Below are 19,968 nucleotides of genomic sequence, written 5' to 3' on the forward strand. Positions count from 1 at the left end.
GTGCGTGGCTCGTACTCTACATGGAGACACGCATACACATCTCTAGGCCACGATTAATATTCCCAGAAATGCAGGAGAAAAAAAGCTGGTATTTAGCGGCCATATGGAGAGGAGCACGCTGCCTGCTTCCCAGCAGCTTCACTCCCAAACTTTGCCTTTTCTTTTGTTTTCTTTTCTTTATTCTTTTTTTCCTCCTCCTTCTTCTAAATTGCTGTTAACGTGTGTCTTTATGTTCTGTCTATAACTAGGATGTAATCAGGCGCCCCATGTCTCTCTCTGAAAGCATTTAATAAATGTCTATTAAAGCGCTACAAATGTAAGATAAATTTAGTGGCGCTGCTGTCTCCCTGTATCCAAACGGTAATGATGGATTTATCAACAGGGATTCGCCTTCAGCGCGGTGAGAGAGATTTACTCAACAAATAAGTCGGAAAAGCACCCACCCAAATACAATCATTTATACGGAAACTGATTTCTTTACAGCACCACAGATTCGAGGGAACATACAGCTTATTGCCTTTTTTTTCCCCTTCGCTTTTTTTTTTTTTTTTTTTTCCTTTTTTCACCCGTCCACCTTTCATTTCCCTCCTTTTTAACATAATCAGTGGAGCTGAGAGCGTGTGTTTGTCTCTGTTTTGGGAGTGTTTGCCTGCTTATTGCTGGTGGAAGCTCCCAGACTCGATCAAACCCGGATCAATGCCTAATTTCTCGGCATCACCCTCTCCCTTCTCCCCCCTACTTTCATGTATTTTTTTTCCTTCAGCCCCAAAATATCGAGCATACGTGTGTTAGGTATCAAAACCCGTCGAGTTTCGAAGTCCAAGATGAATAATAAAAGGGGAGGAAATTGTCCCTGAATTATCTGCGTGTCGCTTCATAAATGCTTGCGAGCGGTTCTCAGGAGCCGCAGCACCTCGCAGAGATGCTGCCTACCTCTGCTGAAATTTCTCTCTCCTTTTTCTTAGCCTTTGCTTTGAACCCTACCCAATACCCTGCATGCGTATAAAAAGGAATGAACTCAGAAAGAAGCACCATTCATTGTTGGATTCAAGCACTGTCAAAAAAAAAAAAAATTACTGAAATGCAGCCACATAGCGCCCTTAAGATTATTTCCCTTTCCTAGAAAGTAGCTCCAACCTCAGATTTCTCCCCCCCCCCCCCTTCTTCCCTGGTTTTATTCCCCCCCTCTCCCTCCCCCCACGCACACACACCCTTGACCACATCTTTCTCCGATTCGCCTTGGAAAAAAAATTGCATGTGCTGATGTGATGGAGCCCTTTAAACAACGGGCATGTGAGAGCTGTATTCACTCTGAAACATTACCCCTATTTTCTGAATTTCCTTCCTTTCAAATAGCTGCTCCTATCTTACTATCCTGGATCCCTTGATTTAAACATCCTCAGTTCTGGGAGCTTGTTAGATACATCTACATTTTAATTTAATTTAATTTCGGTATTGTACTTAGGACAACAATAAATAAACCCGAGAACTTGTGTTTTCCTTTGCAGAGAGATTTTTATTCTTCTCTAGAAATTTCATTGAGATGTCTCTGTACTTTGTTTGTCAGTTATCTTTGTTCCTTTTAAATAAAGGGCTTTTAAATGGACTTATTGCTCCCAGCGTGGGTTCTTCTCTCTAAATGTTAGAAAATTGTGCCATCTACCCGCTATTCTAAGTACTGTCACACTCGGAGACCTCCAAGGACCTTCCAGCCCCAACTTCAATACAACTGTGTCAAAGGGTGCCTAGTAGCGAGAGGAGAAAGGTTTGCGTGGATTTTACAGATTTCCAGCCTGAATCGCTCTCTGAAGCGCCAAAATGATCTGCAAAGATGCAGTTGGCTTCCTTTGATGGCTGGCGCTCCGGCCCCAGCTCCAACCCAAGCCTTTGCAGGAACTAATGAAGCCTCCCTGCCTTTAGCTACATCGCACTTTCTCTCCAGTGCATAGTTTTCCTGCTAATTTTAGACACGAAAAGTGTGGGTGTGCAGGGAAAGGGGGGGGGGGCAGTCAGTCTTCTGTCGTAATTTTTTTTTTCTTTAAGAGAAATAGTCAGATATTTATAGCCATGGCCTCTAATGCTGAAAATATAGTGTCGTTAATTGAAAAACAAAAGTTCGCTCGCTGAGGTTGGCTCTGGCTGATTAGCTGGGGATGCTGCTGGCTGTGTTTCCAAGGGCGGGATGAGCAAAACAGAAATGTATATAAACTTTACAGGCCTTTTTATCTCCACCCCAATACTTTGCACAGTAACCCAGTTCTACCTCATTAGCCCAACTGGAACATTAGTGCTCAGGTTTAAAATTAGATTTCAAAACCTTTCTTGCTTGTGGGTAAGTAGAAATAGTTGGGAAGGTGTCTTAATGTTTTTTTTTTTTTCTTTTCCCACTAAAACTTAAAATCAGAAGCGCCTTCTAAATCAGTTTAAATGGATTACCAATTTCCAGGTTTCTGTAATGGTGTAGTTACATGCCTTCGAAATTATTTTCGCACCTCTTAGGAGTATCAGGAGAGAATTGAGGGTGCTGGACGAGTATTTATGTGCGGGGAAAAAACAGTGATACGCTTTATGACTTTCATGACTTGTTTCACACTGTTCGAGAAATGGAGTTTTAAGCAATGTACAATTAAAACTATATTGCCCTTTGGATAAATTCCAAGAAACTTCAGAATCAATGAGTTTATATCTTTGAATACTTGTTGCTAATACATATAAAAATGTATATACATATATATGAAATCAAAGAGCAAGAACGACTTGCCAAGGACAGCTCTGCTCCAGATGTAATTTTTAAGTCCCTGCCATATAGCTGCACAGAATCGCTTCTCCGATTTCTCATTTTTCATTCATTCCTGTCGGAATATCCAGGCATCACAGAATCATTTTTCTGTCCCTTTTCTCCACCCCCTCCCCAGCCCAATCCCCTCTTTTCGTGCCCTTTCGAGCTTTCCGGAAAGTTTCGCAATTTGTTTTTGTTTGTTTGTTTGTTTGTTTGTTTTTCCGTTTGATACTTCCCAGCGTCTTTTTAACCATTCCCGTGATTATTTCTATTGGCCAGGTACTAGGGCTAAAACTTTATTCTTTGCTACCCACAAACTCCCGCCCCGCAGGCGAAGCCACATTCAGCCACTCTTAATTCCCAGGTTTAAAGATAATCCTACTTTTGAAAGCGGCTCCACCAGCCGCTCTCTTCCCTTGATCACAAACTGTTTTGTCATCTTAAGCGCGATTTTCCATCCTTCTCCAATATTTTTTTTTCCCCTTGCCCCAGAGCCTTTTTCAGACCACATTTCCACATTTCTGCTGCCTGAGCTTGGCGGTGGGAGCGGGGCTGTTCCCCACCCTCTGCAAGGCTCTGCCTTTGGGGCCGCAGCGGCTGGAGCTCAGCCTCGGGCATCCCAAACCATCCCAAACCATCCCAGCGCCTTCCTTGGAGATCATTGTCCGTCCCCATTCTTTGCAAGGTTTATTTTTCTGGACAAGAAAGTCGTCCCCTGCTGCAGATGTAATGGATTCCACTCGCAGGTTTTCCTTCCTGCAGAATCTAATCTCAGCCAACAAGTTTCTGCCTTAACTCCTGCATCGTTATTAGTGAAGGACCCCTGGAAATTAGCTGTACAGTGACCTCAAATTTCATCCTCTCCGCAGACAGTTTCACTTACCCTTAAAAAGAAGCTAACTTTTTTTTTAAAGCTCACTAAAGTAAATAATAATAACAACAACATTAATAATAATAAAATCTGACAGAAACATATGCAAAATATCTTGAGGATAAAGTCTTAAATGAGACATTGACATCCAGACTAGTTTTACAATTGACACTGCGTGAGGCTCAAAGGAGCAGTGAGAGGAAGGGCTGCCATCCAGCAAAGTTTGCTGGACTTTATTCAGATAAAACTCGATCTTTCCCTCGCTGAAGCCAATGGCGAACTTGTACAATAGGAGGCAGGTCAGAGCACATCACACTGCCCATATTGTCTTCTGAAACATGGGAAGAACCCTGCCACCTTCCTCAGCTGCCTTTAAAAAAATATATTTTTATTATGTTGCACTCCTGATAGACACCCCCTCCCCGCTCGTGTTTTGTGTTTCCTAGTCCCTTTATAGGACGATGATTCATTTTGCACTGTCACTATTTTCAATTTTGTGGGTTTACTGATGTCTTACTAAAGAAAAAAAAAAAAAATTACACTTTTCCTACCCCAAAGGTCTCATTAGCCTCCGCTGGCTGCTTTTTAGACAGCAGCTCAGTCTCTCTCCTCCAACTGAATTTATCCAACCCCTTCATCTTCTCATGTTTTATTTCGAGGTCTCACTGGAAAAAAAAAAAAAAACATTAAATCCCCAAAAGGTCAGTTTGTCCCCGCTCTAGCACCCCCGCAAGCCGAGGTTCCGTCCGCGCTCCCGTTCGGATGCGCTGCGGGGATGCGGCGGCCCCGGGGAGCGGCGGGGCCGGGGCTCGGGGCGAGCGGGGCTGCGGGGTCCGCAGCGTCCCCCGGGACAGCCCCAGCACCGCCAGCGCTGCTGCCAGCACCTTCCCTCTGCAGCTCCTCTCGCGCTATGGCGAGACCTTAATGTTTATTATTATTATTATTATTATTATTATTATTATTATTATTATTATTATTATTATTATTATTACTGATATTCAAATGGGTGCCTGTTTGTCCCCGCCACCAGCGTGTTTCAGAGCGATTATCTCATATCTTTCCTGCAGCAGTAAGCTATCCTTCAGCCCCGGGTCAGGCATTGATCTCCCTGCAATGTAACAAACGGCCGGGTTAATTTTCCCTCATTACCATTTCCATAGCTCAGGCTCCACACACAGGACGGAGCCCTCCAGCCCCGCAGCCGCTGTGTGCGGCTCGGGGCGCGCACACGGACGCACAGCCGGACAGACGGACATGTGTGGTGGCAGCACCCCAAACCCGCACAGCCCGCTCCGAGCACCCCCGGCAGCGCGGGGCTGCTTTCCTCTCCCGTGTCACCTCGCCTGACCCCCCCTCTTTGTACGGATTTGGGTTTTTTTTTGGGTTGTATTATTTTTTAAACGTTGTTCTGCTCGCTATAAATTAGAAGGTTTTTTGGTTTTTTTTTTACTTCTTAATCTTTTTTTTTTTTTTTCTTCACCGAGTCTTTTCATTCACTGGTTGCAAAAGAAAAGGGGGTTGGTCAACACCAAAATGGCAAAGTTCAGCTTGGAGAAAAAAAAAAAAAAAAACCTCCAGCTACCTACAAAGGGGCTCAGGGCTTTGTAATGGCAGAAAGAAACAAAAATGAAAAGAAAATTGCAGTTGAGGCTAAAGTGTGAGAGTGTGTTTGTGTGTATGTATATCTGTGTGTATTTTTAAAGGTTTCTTTGAACTGCCTTTGTGCTGACTAGGCAAAGCTCCTTGCCAATGCTAGTCACGGTTTAAGGAACTTTGAGTTAACCTCTTATATCGAATGAATCTTTTCATTTGGAAACCAATAAATCTCAATCTCTAGCCACCTTTTGTAGAACAGGCTGGGGCTTACCAAGGCGAGGCTGAAGCTTATAATAAAGAAGAGATAAAGTTTGCCAAAGTTTGGGTTGGTTTTTTCTTTTTTTTTTTTTTTTTTTTTTTTTTTTTTTTTGTAACCTTCCCCTCCTTCTTCTTCCTCTTCTTCTCTTGTAAATAAAAGTTTTGGAGATGGCAGCATTTGGAAGCAATCCGGAGAAGGACTTGGATCTATGCATTGTTTCACAGTAAGCCTATTTACTTAAATAGAGTCTTCAGGGATTGAAACACGAAAATGATTTATAGTTTTCCAACAAGTCATTATTTTGGTCAGTTGTTGAGGGTGGGGTTGTGGAAAAGGAGGGGGGTCCATACAGTCTGATAATCAATGTGTGTCTATGGAAAGTGAAAAGGGAGGGGTGGGGAGGGGTGGGTTCTGTAGATAAGTAGGGTTAACACTATAAACATTGTAGACAATTGAGTTTTCCCATCTGAGCGGGAGTTGGGGAGAAAAGGGGTCTTCACATTTATCAGGCATGGAAGAGGGGGAGTGTGGGTGAACGAGAGAGAGGGGGGAAAATACATTTCTCAAATCACTCCGGACTCACTCCTTTGGTTTCTGCCTTGCACTTTTGCATTTTGGGGATCATTTCTTTGAAGTACTTTGAAACCCAGCGTTTCATCTAATCTTTGGACGGGAGACGTGACCACGAGAATCAATGTTTTGATTTATTTTTTCAGTATTTCTCTCCTGTCCAGTCTCCCTCGCTCGCTCGCCTGATTATTCCATATTTATACTTGTGTATACATAATGTACAGATTATATATATAATGCCCCCGTAGACATCTTTTAAAAAAAATCATTTGCAATTTCTCTTCCACGGAGGCGCAGTTCACTTCTCAACCCCTCTCTTTATCCTGTTTTATTTCAAGACGCTGTCTTCTTGCCGTCTCCAAATTGTTCCCATCCAGGAGTTATTAATTACTCTTACAAGGCGGGAGATTCTTAACTAATAACAAAGTTGTAAATTACCACCTTCCCTCAAATATTTCTCATTTGTCAACCCTGATTGATTTGATTAATATTCCACCGGCTGAGATCATTTCAAGTTGCACTATATAATCAGCAGCACCAGGCTGCTCAGCAGAGCTTCTGCTTGCGGAGAAGGATTTTCTCCAGCCCTTGAGCTGAAGTGTATTTTGCACTTGCTCCAGAGGAGGTATAAACGTGCACCTATCGCTCAAAGGACTTTAAGGTGCAGAGGCTGAATATGGTGTCGGGAAATTAAATGAGCAAAGCGTATCTGTTTGGTTAAAAAAAAAAAAAGGAAAAAAAAAAGATGAAAAAAAATCAGTAAAGAATAAGAAAAGAATGATAAACCCTCATGTAAGCCTGGAAGAAAAAGAAGACACGGGTTTCAGCCCTGCTTGCGGGGCTGGTTCAGCCCTCGCCTGAACTCTCCCACACTCCCTCCTCGCCTTGCATCCAGACTGTCACATCGCCTGGAATAAACACCCAGCACTTCGGTTTGTGATTTGCTTGTGGCCTCGGACGCAGGGAAATAATACCAATAGCGCTTAAATTAACCCCCCATCCCTTGAAGTGACAGACAATAAACTTGGCCTCAGCCCCTCTCGCTCCACCGCGAGTGGGACTGGGATTCTGGTTCGAAACCATCATATTGACTTAATTACGTGGCTGTAAATAACGGCCCAGAGATCATCTTTCTCTGCTTTTAAGAGGGGGAAAAAAAGGAAAAAGGTCATCTGGGTGAGCTTTCTGCCCTGTGCCAGAGCGGAACCTCCGCGCACCGCCGCGCATATGCGCAGCCCTGCGCACCTAAAGAGCAGGATATAGGAAATAAGGTGGAAATGGCTAAATAGAAGTGACCCCTGCGTGCCTGAGCCGGGACAGCAGATCCCGCTGCTGTCCTTGCGACCCAGCGACACCCGCTCCCTGCGCCAGCACTTCAGTTTTAATCTTAATTATATTAAGTGAAGTAGCGGGCTGGCCGTGGGGTTGGCCGTGGTGCCGGCTGCCTGGCAGAGCATCGATCGTGACTATCGCCTTTCTATCGCGGTTCACGACCCACCTTGTCTGCGGCCGGGCAGCTGGGGGGCCTTTTGCTTTTTTTCCTTCCCCCCTCCCCTTTTTGTTGTTGTTTTTGTTGTTGCGGTGGTTTTGGCGTGAGTGTAAATGTAAAAACGAGAGACACGAGTGAAATAACATTCCGCCCAGTCACCTGCAATTCAATATGCACACGAGAGACGCCGATGTATATGAGACGATTTTAATTATGATTAGAAGACACACTCTGAGCAAGAAAATAGATTTGGAGGGAGGGGAGGGGGGGGAGAGGAAAGGAAAGGGGAGCTGGAGGAGCATTAATGAAATCTTTCCCTGCGATACTAAAAGAAACAAGTGGTTGATACAACGGAGGTGATTTGTCACCCAACTGCAAAGGGGGGTGGGCGATGGGATCTGAGCATCATTCCTTTCCTCCCCCATCTTTTGAAGCACATGATATGCCATGATGCCTGGCAGGCAGAGCTCGCACCACGCCTTTGCCGGGCTCTCCCAGCCGAGCCCCCCCTGCCCGCCGCCCCCCGCCGCCCCCCGGCTCCCGGAGCGGCCGCCGGCCCCGGCTCTGCGCAGCGCCGTGCTCAGGCCTGAAGGAGATCGCGTTTGTGCACATGAAACCTTTTGTCTCGGCCCGCGGATCGCCGGCCTTTCCACAGACAGCCGCGAACAGTTCAGGGTCACCGGCGATTCCCAGCCCCGCTGCCGCCGGGGTGGGGGGGACACGGGCAGAGGGTGACCCTGGCCGGTCCCTCCGGGACAGTTGCCGCCTTGGGAGCCGGAGCGGAGGCGGTGGAGGTGCGGGGCGGCCAGGGGAGCGGCCAGGACCTGTTCTCCCCCCGGCTGCGCCCTCCCAGCCCCGGCGCGCCCCCGGCGCAGCCCCCGCCCGCCCCTCGCCGCCGCTGTGCGAGAGCCGGCTATTTTTCTCAGGATGTGACTTCCAAGTGGCATAATCTGTGGGAGTGTGAATCTGTTCTCGTTATGTTTGTCCCCTTCGGTATTTCTACAGGCTCTTTTATTTTTTCCTTTCTTTTTTTTTTTTTTTTCTCCCATCTCTCTCTCTCTCTCTTTTTTTTTTTCGGTATAAATTAACTCCGACTGAAACCACCAGATTGTTCCGAGGAGACTACCTCCCTAATGACTTCATCTCCAAAAGTTGACTGACACTCTAGCGAACTGCCAACACCTGTTTCCCAGCACCCAGACTCCAGAACCCACCAGACCTCGTAAATTTAGCTTCTCCCTTCTCCCCCCCACCTTCCCTTAATAGATGACGTGAATATCTGAAGGGAAAGGGGGAGGGGGAGATGGAAGTAGGTCACATTTGAAACTTTTTATTTTTCATCTTTTCTGAGCGAAACGCGGAGATAAAAGGGCCGGACAGCTCCTGCCGCTGCCCGTCCCGGCGGGGTGCCCGGGGCTGGTGGCAGCCCTGGGGTCGGGGTCGGCCTTCAGGGCTGGCAGCTGCCCGAGGGTCCTGCTTAGGCGGGGTTTAGGGGCACAGCTCACTCCTGCCCGGCAGATCTCAGGGGCTGTAACCATGACCCGAGCCCTCTCCTCGCCTCTGCCTTTTCCCGAGGATGCTACAGGTCTGGGGCTCTTTGGTCCCACCTGGCCCCGCAGGTCCCTGATCCGGCCTCGCTGCAGGGGTGATGCCAAGCTGGGCCCAGGGGACAGGGATGGGACCGGGCAAAGTGTCACTCCGGGGAGAGGGACACACCGGAGGGGCTGCCCCTGGGGGCAGGAGGGGTAGGACGGCGGCCAGCATCGCCCCCCGGAGCCTGCGGGAAGGATGGAGATGGCTCCAGCCCGTGGTGGCCGGGCGCTGCCCCGCTCCCCGGGACGCCTGTCGATCCCTGCACAGGTTTCAGAGGTTCAGGAGAAAAATAAATTAACAAAAAAAAAAAAAAAAAAAGGAAGGAGAGAAATTAAAAGGAAAACTATCTTGTCAAATAGGGGAAATCTTTTCCAGCTGCAGCTTTGCTGGAGAGGCTGCGGGGAACAGGCACCACGAGGCCGGGAACGGGCACCCCGAGCCCGGCGGCTCCGCAGCCCCTGCTCCGGGCGGCCGAAGCCCCTCTCTCCCTGCTCATCGTGCAGGGGGGCTCTGCTCGGCTCACACCCTCCCCACAAACCTCCCACCCTGCCCAGCAGAGCCTTTGCCACCGGGCCTGGAGCCCAGCACAGGAGGAGGGCGAGGAAAGCCCCGCAGCGCCGGGTGGCATCTCGGCAGGGCGCTCCTGAATCCCGACATCTCCCCTTCCCACCGCTCTCCTCATCTCCCCGGGGGCCTTGAACGCCCCGAGAGGAGCCGGTCCGCACCCGGAGCAGCCGGGACAGAGGTTTTGCATGCCCTGGGCAGAGGGGAGAGGTTTTGGGGGGCACTGGTAGGGTAACTTTGAAGCGCTCTTCAGCCCGAGCGGAAATCCCCAGCCCTTGGAGCATCCCGCCCCCCACACGGATACAAAGTTGGAAGTTGTCTTCTCTTGAAAAGAACCTCCCGAAATTAATAGGCTGCGAACATAATTAATAGGTGGAATATGCAAAACGTTTGCGGTGTTTAAAAGGCTCGTGGCAGGTCCGCGTGTCTGTGCGAGTGACTGAGATGTCGCAAGGGCCGGTTATTAATGGGCAGGTTTTACGTAGTTTAAGAAGAAAAAAAAAAAAAAAAAAAAAAGAAAAAAAGAAACCAGGTTTTCTTTTTCTCACTTCTCGCTCTCCCTCTCTCTAATCCAGGAATCATTAGCAACCCCCTCTGGCTACATGTTTTGCATCAGTGAAACATTATGACATAGTTGTAATACAAACTCCGCTGACTTGCTCTGCATCTTGTGGTAGGAAGTGCAATAGCAATAAAAGCATTTTTTAAAAAAGACTCCGGGCATTAAGTTGTCTACCTGAAACACTCTCTTCTAAACAAAAAAATACCCCAAAAAACAAGAAACCAAAAAACAAAACAAAACAAACAACCAACCAAACAAACAAAAGGTGGTGTTAGGACGGGCAACCTCTCAGCTTGAGGGATCCACTGTCCGCACTGGACAGAGGGAATTTCTTCCCAATCTTTTCGCCCTCCTGTTTTTTTTGGGTTTTTTTTTTCTCTTTTCCATAATTCTGAGTGTTTTTCATAATTTCTGGGTGTTGCTGCATCCCCCGCACTGCCTGTTCGCATCCCCGGGCTCTTAACAAACCCCGGCCGGGGACATTATCTCCCCGCAATATTAATTGTCAAAAGCAGCCTTTGCTCAATTATCTCTCTTCCACCTGTCGCAGCTGTTGGCTTATATTGTTCCCGGTTGAAATTCTCGCTGGAATTAAAAAATAGAGCGATTTTCCCTCTTCTTTTCTGCTTTCTTTGAAAGAATCCAATTGTGCTGGGGCCGGCCGGGGCCCCGCCGCCCCGCACCTCTCTATTTCCTCCATGACTCATTAACTAATATTCGCTACTTTCTGGTAAAGTCAAATGGCTCTTAATAGCTCTTTACATTCTCGGAATAACATGTGGATGCTCTTGATCAATACTTAATAGCACGTTTCATGCTAAACAACTGCCATGTGCGCTGGTGAGCAGGAGTTCTGTGCGAACGGGAGGGCGAAGAGGACCCGGGGGATGTCTGCCCTCCGTTGTCACCCAAAGCCACCAAAAGCTTGGGAGATGGGGACTTTCCTCTCCTCCCTGCCTCTGCCGCTGCTCCTTTCTCAGAAGGACCGAAAAGGGATCCCCCCAAATCCGCCTCCCCGAGCAGCACCTGCCTGAGAGCCGGCCCGCGGAGAGATCCGCGGGGTGCTTTGAAACGCGCATGTGACACTGTCCCTATTGTGAGCCTGCAGGGGCCTTCCTCTTTTTTTTTTTTTTTTTTTTTTCCTTTTCTTTTTGTTTTTAATAATTTCCCAAATGAGTCCTCCAAGTGCTGAAACTATTTCGAGACTTTACGTTTTCATCATCTTCTTTACATTGCATTATTCACTGCTTCCTTTTCCATTATTATTATGATTATTCCCTTAAGCGACGTGGGAATTTCGAACTATATCGGCGCTAATGCTGGTGTTTGGGGGGTTTTACCATTTAATTTAATTTTTTTTTCCTGGGGAAAACAAACAGATTAAAAAATGTTAAATTATCTTGAGAAATAGCAGCGGTACGTGCTCCATAAGGAAATGACTCTGCCTTCTGAGTATCATTTTGATTTAAAGAAAGTAGTTGATAGTAGTTAATGTGGGATTTTGGGGTTTTTTTGGTTTTTGGTGCAGAAATTGTTGCCTGAGGGCCCGGGCCATAGCGGGTAGAGAGAACTCCTTCAATTCTGCTCTTTTTACCCGAATGTCCAATCCTATCGAAGCAGTTTGTGCTCCGGGACACTCCCGAGCTCAATCTCCCTGCGAGGTCAGGCACCACCGTGCAGGAGGGCGAAAAAAATATTAAAAATTGCAGAGAAAGCGAGAAAACCCTTTCTGTTCTTTTTGAAACCTTGCTGCGGGAGCTCCGCGGGGGCTGTCCCCTGGGGCTGTCCCCTGGGGCTGTCCCCTGGTGCTGTCCCCTCGCTCCGCGCGCCCGTGCGCGGCCCCGCAGGTGCGCGGTCCCTGCGCGGCTGCAGTAGCGCCCAGCGCAGCGAGGTGGCGCTGGGGAGCGCGGCGGGAGGCGGCGCGGGGGGACGCGGGCGCGCAGCGGGGTCACCCCACCAAAAAAAGCACCGTCCTAACCCATCATACGCGTTTTTTATTAAAATACAACCCGCCCGATGGCAGCTCTGACCCTCCCCCGATTCCCCTTGCAGCGCTCCGGAGCGCGCACCTTCCGCACCCGCGCTCTCCCTGCGGGCATCCCGCCTCCTGCGCGGCCGCGGAGCGGGGTCAGGCTCTGCCGGCACCTCTGCTGCGTTTTTAGGGTGGTCAGTCTTATTTCAGCGCTCAGGCGTTAGGAGAGAGCAAAGGTAGGGAGCAACCTGTCTGCTTTGTTTAAAATAATTCCCCCTCTCGCCCAGCTCTGCCCCCTGGAAGCAGCTCTGGCGCGGATTTATTAATAAACGCAGGTTATTGGCAATAGTTTTATAGAGCCACACACGCTGCGGGAACCTGGCCGCGCAGGGAGGAGAACTCCCACAAAGGTGAATTCCCAGCATGGGGAGCAAACACAGAGCCGCCAGTTCTTCTGCGGCCAGGGAAACTCCTGAGAGCTTTGACGCGTGCTGTCATTGAGGAGTGCGTTTCTCTGATTTAGATTTTTTTTTTTGTTTACTCTTGTAAGGTCTCTAAAAAACGCGAAAAAAAATCCTTTGTGGGTCTATCCTTTCCCTGCAATACCCGCAACCTTCTCAGAGATGATCGCTTTGTAGCTTTTAAAGAAATGTCTTAATAGTGTATGAAAATTACTCCATGAGCTAAAAGGATCCGAGATACCTTTCCTGTAATGGTTTTTAGAATATGAGGATGATGATTACTATTATTACTCCCCCCTCATACTCCCGTGAGGAAGAAACGGGCACAAGAGAATTATTTACGGCTAACCCAGCGCTAACTTCCACATCCCCGTGCGTGGGCACATGTGTGATCATACATGATGCTTCCTCCGCGCCAGTGCAGCATCTCGGTCCTGCTCTTCCTCTGTCCCCACTTTCCGCCTTCCCTGTAACTTTTGGAGGCTGGTGGGTTGATGTTGATTTTCATTTTATTATTGTTTTTAATCTCGGTGTTAGGCACGCAGGTTCCCCATGCAGGTCAGGTCATTAGGAATGTTAACGTCGAGACAAAGAATTATAAACACGATCTCCAAGTCTCTCTCAATTCATTTCTTCAACCGTTTATTCGGTTTAAGTGATGAAAAGTGACAGTTCTGAAATAGACAGCTTTTAAAAGTAATGAAGTCAGATGACGCTTTAACCTGTCGATTGCTATAAATCAACTTTGAAAAAGATGAATGAACAATATTATTTGCTGGCTTAACTAGGAGTTAATACAGTGTCGCAGTAGGAGCTGCGGGAGCGCAGCGGCGTTGGGTGCTGCCGCCTTCCCCGAGCCTCACCCGCCGCCAAAAATAACAATGTTAAAGCAGCGAAACATTCCTCCTTGTGCGGAAACCAGTGTCATTGTCACCGCTTTTATTACGGACCCTCGAAGGGAAAAAGGGGTATTTAAACGATCCCCAACATCCAGCTGGGAAAGGGAGGCATCAGCTATTTTTTTTTTTTTTTTTTTTTTTTTCTCGTCGTTTTTAGAGGCCTTTCGAGCAAAAGTCTCGCCACGTTACTGGTATTTAAGGCCAAACTGATCCTTGTAGCTCCACCAGGAAGGTTTTCAAAATAAATATGGGCCATTTCCTCCCCTTTACCTGATTCGTTTACTACCTGCAAGCTTGTAGGCACAGCGTGGGAAAAAAAATAAAAAGGGAAATAAATGAAAAAAAGAAAATCGAATGGAATAACAAGAGAGGAAAAGGTCGATTCTTTTCGGGGAAAAAAGATAATTTTCGTGGGCGAAACAAGTGCAAGCGTGATGGGGATATCGCCCGTTCCTCCCGTCCCTTCCCGGCCTCGCGTGTAACCTGAAAAGTACTGAGAAAGAAGGAATTGAAAAAGAAGGAATTCCTTTCTAAGGAATGATCAGGGATGAATCAATGACTGGTTTTATGTGCGGAGGGTTCGCTCCCGCAGGCGCTCCTTGCGCCCTTCCCGAACCTCGCTCGGGACGGGGTGCGGAGGCTTTGCCTCTGCTCTTGGGAAATACAAATACCGCCCGGGGGGTTATAAACTTTTCCTTTTTTTTTGGTTCGTAAAATGGTGTTAAAATAAGCTGTAAACAGACAAACAAACGGAGAGAACTCTTCTTGGGATTCAGGGCCGGAACGGATTTTTTAATTGCCTTTTTTCCCCCCCTTTTTCTTTCCCGAGCACAATATAAATCAAAGCGCTGCTCTTCCTTTCCCAGCACTGCTAGCTGTCCTTGATTTTTTTCTAGTCCTGGGCTTCTTTCCCCGGAGGTGGCGAGGGGCAGAGATGCGCGCCCGAGCGCGGAGCTCCGCGGACGCCCGAGCGCGGCTGCGTGCGGAGCGCGGGACCAGCGGCCACAACCGCGGCCCACGGGCTGGGAACTGGGGCTGGGGGGTGTCTGAGATGTTACCCGGGCTTCTTTCTATAAAGTGTTATCGAGTTTAGGCGAGTCTTGGCGCCCTCGCCCCCCCGAGAAATGTCAGAGCAGAGAACTTGAGAGAGAAGTTTCTCTGCTGCTTTAAAGGTGACCTTTGGGAAAGTTTCCGCACTTTCTCTTTCACCGCACAAGGACTTTATTTGAAGTTCCTTGTCTGACTACACTCTCTCCGAAGCTGAAGCTGTCTCTTACATTGCACTTCTCAAGTCTTTATCCTTGAAAAATATGGAGACGCAGATACATTTTTCTTCTTTTTTTAATTTTTTTTATTCCCCTAAGAAAAACAACAGATCCTCCACAGGGACCTCTTTCTCTCGGAAAAAAAAAAAAAATAGCCTCTCTGTTTAGCAAAGAGCTCAGGAGGAAGGAAAATGCCTTCTATACCTGTTGCAAGTGCCGACTGCCCCAGTGACTCCCCGTGCCCCCAGCTGGCAGCAGCAGCTGGTGGCTGCGGGGAACGCGGGGTCGGGCGGGAACGGCTCCACGCTTGCCAGGGGGGTCCGTGGGTGCCGACCCCGGGCCGTGCGGGGCTCAGTGTCCCCTGCCTGTCCCACAGCCCAGCCCAGTGTCCCCTGCCCCGCCGCGCTGGGGAGATGCGCTTCCCTCGCCCCACACCCTGCGTGGACTGCCCAGGAGCTCCAGGGAGGTTTCCCCGAGGTTTATTCGCACGGAGGATGCGGAGGCAGCGGCAGGCGAAGATTTATTTTTACGGTAGGAGTCTGTGCGGCGAGCTGGGCCCAGTTTCTGTCACAGCCCTCGGGCCACCGGCCCCGAGCTGGCCTTGCCTCGGGCGAGCAAGTCCCCGGCCCGGCCAGCCCCGGGGTGCCGGCATCGGGGAAAAGGCCACGGAAAGAAACTTTCCCCTCTCTGATTGTGTTACCTTTGGCTGAACGTGTAATGAAAATCCTCGGAAAATGTTACACAACACGAGGATAGCCTTTTGGAGCGAAGCGTCCAGAAAAGCCTGGCCGCTTCCCTGGGGGCGAGCGACGATGCTGGGGGCGACGTTATCGCCCGGGAAGCACAAACGCATCCTCAGCCATCCCGCCGCGCTTCCCCCCTTCCCGGGCCACTGAAACCCGAGCCCGAAAATAATATAACCCGTCTGCGGCCGCAGACACGGCTCTCACCCTTACAGTGTTACAAAAAGCATTTAAATTAATCAGGGCGCTCCCCACGGCTGCTAATTAGGCGGGGAGGGAAGGGAGGGCTGGCCGGGGCCGCCTGCGCCGCGCCGGGAGGAGCCCACGGGCGGCACCCCCGGGCCGGGCTGAGCGCTGGGGAGGGACCGGGGGGCGCTGCTCGGCCCCGCGGGGCGGCTCGGGGCGCTGCCCGTGCCTGCAGAGCCGTGCGGAGGATGGGGAGGATGAGGATGGATGGGGAGGATGGGGATGCGGCTTGGCGGCACACGGGGTCACGCCACTTCCACCCAGCTGTCCCGGCTGACCGCGGGATTAGCGAGGGCACTGCAGCCTGGGAGCTGCACCCTCTTCCTCCCCCCACCTCCCTCCGTGCGCCTCCGCTAAGAACTGAAGGGTGGGTTTATTATGTTTCTTTAAAAATCCATTTAATATTATTTTAATTGCCCAGATCTCGCGATAAGGCAAACCTGGCGAGAGCTGGATTCATCCCCCCCATCCCCGCCCCCCTCCACCAAAGTTATGATGGAAAAAGCAGAATAAATCCATCTCTGCATCTCGGGCAGGTTTCTTGCCGGGCGCGGGGGCAAGTGGGGGGCTCATCCCTAAAGCTGCGGTGAAAAGCTCCTGCTCGGGGACAGGGGATGCTGGAGAGAGGCGAACAGCCCCCGGGAGACCCCCTTCTCCCAAAGTCCCGAACTGGATCTTGCAATGTTTGCAATCCACCCCCCCCCTCCTCGCAGGAACCGGTTCTATTCCCAACCAGCCGGGCTCCACGCCCCTCGCAAAATCCAGCTCGGGGACACACATTATATTATTATTATTATTATTACTATTACTATTACTATTATTCCTCCTCCTCCACCCCGCTAATGCCAGCCGCCACAAGCGAAGGGCTGAGGGCTTTGGATTGCTGGTTTGTTTTTTTTTGGCCGTGGCAAAAGGAGGGGCATCAGGGCGAGGCTGGAGGGGCTCAGGTGAAGCGGGAGCCGGGTCGGGGCCGCAGCCCCGCTCCGCCCGCAGCTGCCGCCGCTCCCCCGCACGGCAGCGCCGGTGGCTCCGCGCTGCGCAGGGTGGGTGGGAAGCGGGGCAGAGAGGGAGGGAGGGAAGGAGGGAGGGTTTAGAAAACCGTCCAATTTTCCTGTGAAAGAAAAAGAAAATAATCAGGGGGGAGAGGGACTGTGGTGAATCGGTGTGAAGGAAGTGGGATTATTGCCTTAATTTTGGACATTGATAAGGGAATGAGGTAAAAACAAAACTCGCTTCATTATATACAACAAAATGTAATTTATACCCAGGGATGCCTGTCCACTGAGATTTACATCATTTGCTGATAGCGATCACACTTATTACTTTTCTTCAAAGACTTTTTTTTCCCCCCTAAAAAAAAAAGAGGGCATTTGTGCTAAATTGCCCAATGCTAGTGTGATAACTGTCAAAAGTTTGACATCAAAGGGAACTAATATTATTCAGTTACCAGAGGAGCTGTCTGTCCAAATAAGAATATCTTAATTACTGAATCACAACGGTAGAAAAGGGAACAGATCTGAAAAGGAGAGGGGCTGGCGGGGGGGGCGGGCGGGGTTGGGGGGAGCTTTCAGTCTGTTCCTTTTTGATGAACCATCTATATTAGGCCACTGTGCGATTCTTAATCATGTTTAGTGGTTTATACCCTTTCTCTCTCCCCACCGGTCCTCTGAACTTTATAACTATATGTAAACACGTTGTCAGTTTGAAAATAATCTTCTCTGGGTTCTTGTTAGAAGAAATTTCAATCTTCTTCAGTTCTAGATTAGGCAGTCTAGTTTTCTCTATCAGTGAATGGACTGGGTTTCTTGGACAATAATGTGCCAATTGTTGATGGTTTGTGACCCATAAAATGTGAGGGTGACTATTCTGGCTTTGGTATGTAATTATGCAAAACACTTTCTATAAAGGCTTGCCATCTGATCTAATGACAGTCCCTGCGGTCTATTTCAAAAAGGGAGGGTCTCTATACACAGCTCCTGAGAGAAAGAAAAGTAACATTTTGTTTTAATACAAGTTTTATGGGAAAAATGGATAAACACAGAAACAGCTGAACACATAGGCAAAGAGTTTGCGGGGCAAACTAAACCAAGGAGGAGATATTTTCATAAGTTCAGCAGAGCAGCACCACAGGTCTACAGCATCGGGGTAGGGACAAATGATGTGAAATCCCCATAGGGGAAAAAAATTATCTTCCACTCCTAAGCACCTTGGAAGAGATGGGAGGTCGCCGGGGAGGAGGTGGACGCCGGGGATCCCGCACAGCCTCCCACCTCTGCGGGCTTTTGCCATGCCACAGGAATCATTTATTTCCCCCCTTTTTTAGCCGCAGAGCAAGGCAGGGTTCTACCTTAGCGAGCCTGTGAAAACGAGCTGGGCACTTGGGATGGCACCTACGATGTTTTCAATGGACGGCCGTTCCACCTGAGGCATTAACGCCAGCAATGTGAAATGCAATAAAAATAACCGGGATCGACATCACCAGCTCCATCTCCCTCTCCAAAGAGCCTGGACAACCGAGGGTTTCTTTAAACAGGTGAACAGGAGGGTAGGAAGGAGTTATAAACGTCCCCTTAAAGAAAAGGGGGAAAGTTAGAGGTGTTTGGGGGTGTTTTGTTTAATATATTGTTTGTATTTTTCCCATTCCTCCTCCGCCCCCCCCCACTTTCTGCTTTCCTGAAAGGAGGGACGCCAAAGGGCTCCGGCTGCTTTGGTTGCTATCAAATGACATTGCTGCTACGTCACGGGACAAAACATAAACACTGCTGCCAATTTGAACTGATGGATAAAGATTAATGGGAGATGAAGCATACTAACAACCTGGATTATAATGGCAGGAATAGTTATTATTTCTCCAGAGCACATCCATATATACAGAGAGCCGTAGGGAGCAAGCACTCATGGCTAGAATTTTATCTCTCCACGTAGGCATGATGTGTGTCCACTGTGACATGTTTAATTCCCCCGTGGACTAAAGTAATACGAAAAAAGAAAAAAAAAAAAAGTAAGCAAGAAAGGCTGATTAAAAGGGAGAATCAACAAAATATCAACATGCCACAGAGAGGAAGGAGGAATAGATAATTAGAAGCAAAAGAGGAGCAGGTAATTATGATCTGAAATTAAACATGATGTTTAAGACGTCTCCTTTGTACTGCAGTGAAGATTTCAGATTCATACACATAATAAACACTCAGGTTGTCATCTGGAGGTGCAAATCTGAAAGATATTCCAACAAATGAAGTGCTGGCAGAGAGAGGTATAAAGAGATCTCCGCCTGTCAGGGGTCAGACAGCCTGAGATTGCTTCTAGAGATCTTTTGAAAATTTCACACGATTGAAGGCTTAGGGGCTTTGCTGTGTTCGCATTTCAAACTCAGATCAGCGGGATCACAATCAAAAATAGAGGTCTGGAAAATTTTGATGCAAAGATGGCCACAGGCTCCACTGATTTTTTTTTTTTCCTTCTTCTTCTTCTTCTCCCAGACAGACACTCTGACATGACTATGATCCCGGGGATGACAGAGTTGTCAGAAAAGAAAGGGAAAATAGCATCTTGTCTTGTAACTTCCTATCAGTCAAAAGGAATTTAGGATCCTCTTTCCAATAAAAGAGAGGGAGAAGGAGCAAGAGGGGGAGCGGGGGAAGACGAGGCTTTCTTACTGAGCAAAGAAAAGTGAAGAGAGTTGTGTGTTCCATAATTAATATTCCACACCTAAACGTTTCTGATCTCTTCCCTTTGCAGTCCTCCCACCCCATCACCTTCTCCTTCTTCTCTACAATTTCAAATTTAGATCAATCCAGGTCCTCTGAAACAGTGTGCACAAGTGATAAAATACTGGCTACATGTATATTCGTGTCTAATACTGTATCATTCATCCTATATTCTTCCACGAGATATATTTTCTACTCGAACTTAATGTAACAACATGATTTTTGCTACAAACATCTCCTACCGTTATTGTTTTATTAAAAACATTAAATCGTCCTAACAAAATATGTTTAAAGTCTGAAAAAATAAGTCATAAAACCGGAAGGAAATAGAAAATTTAGAAGTGTCTTCAGAGCCGAAGAACAGCAAAAGAAGGATTAAAGCAACGGGAATT

Source organism: Camarhynchus parvulus, chromosome 10 (assembly GCF_901933205.1).
Source record: "Camarhynchus parvulus chromosome 10, STF_HiC, whole genome shotgun sequence".
NCBI classification, from domain to species: Eukaryota; Metazoa; Chordata; class Aves; order Passeriformes; family Thraupidae; genus Camarhynchus; species Camarhynchus parvulus.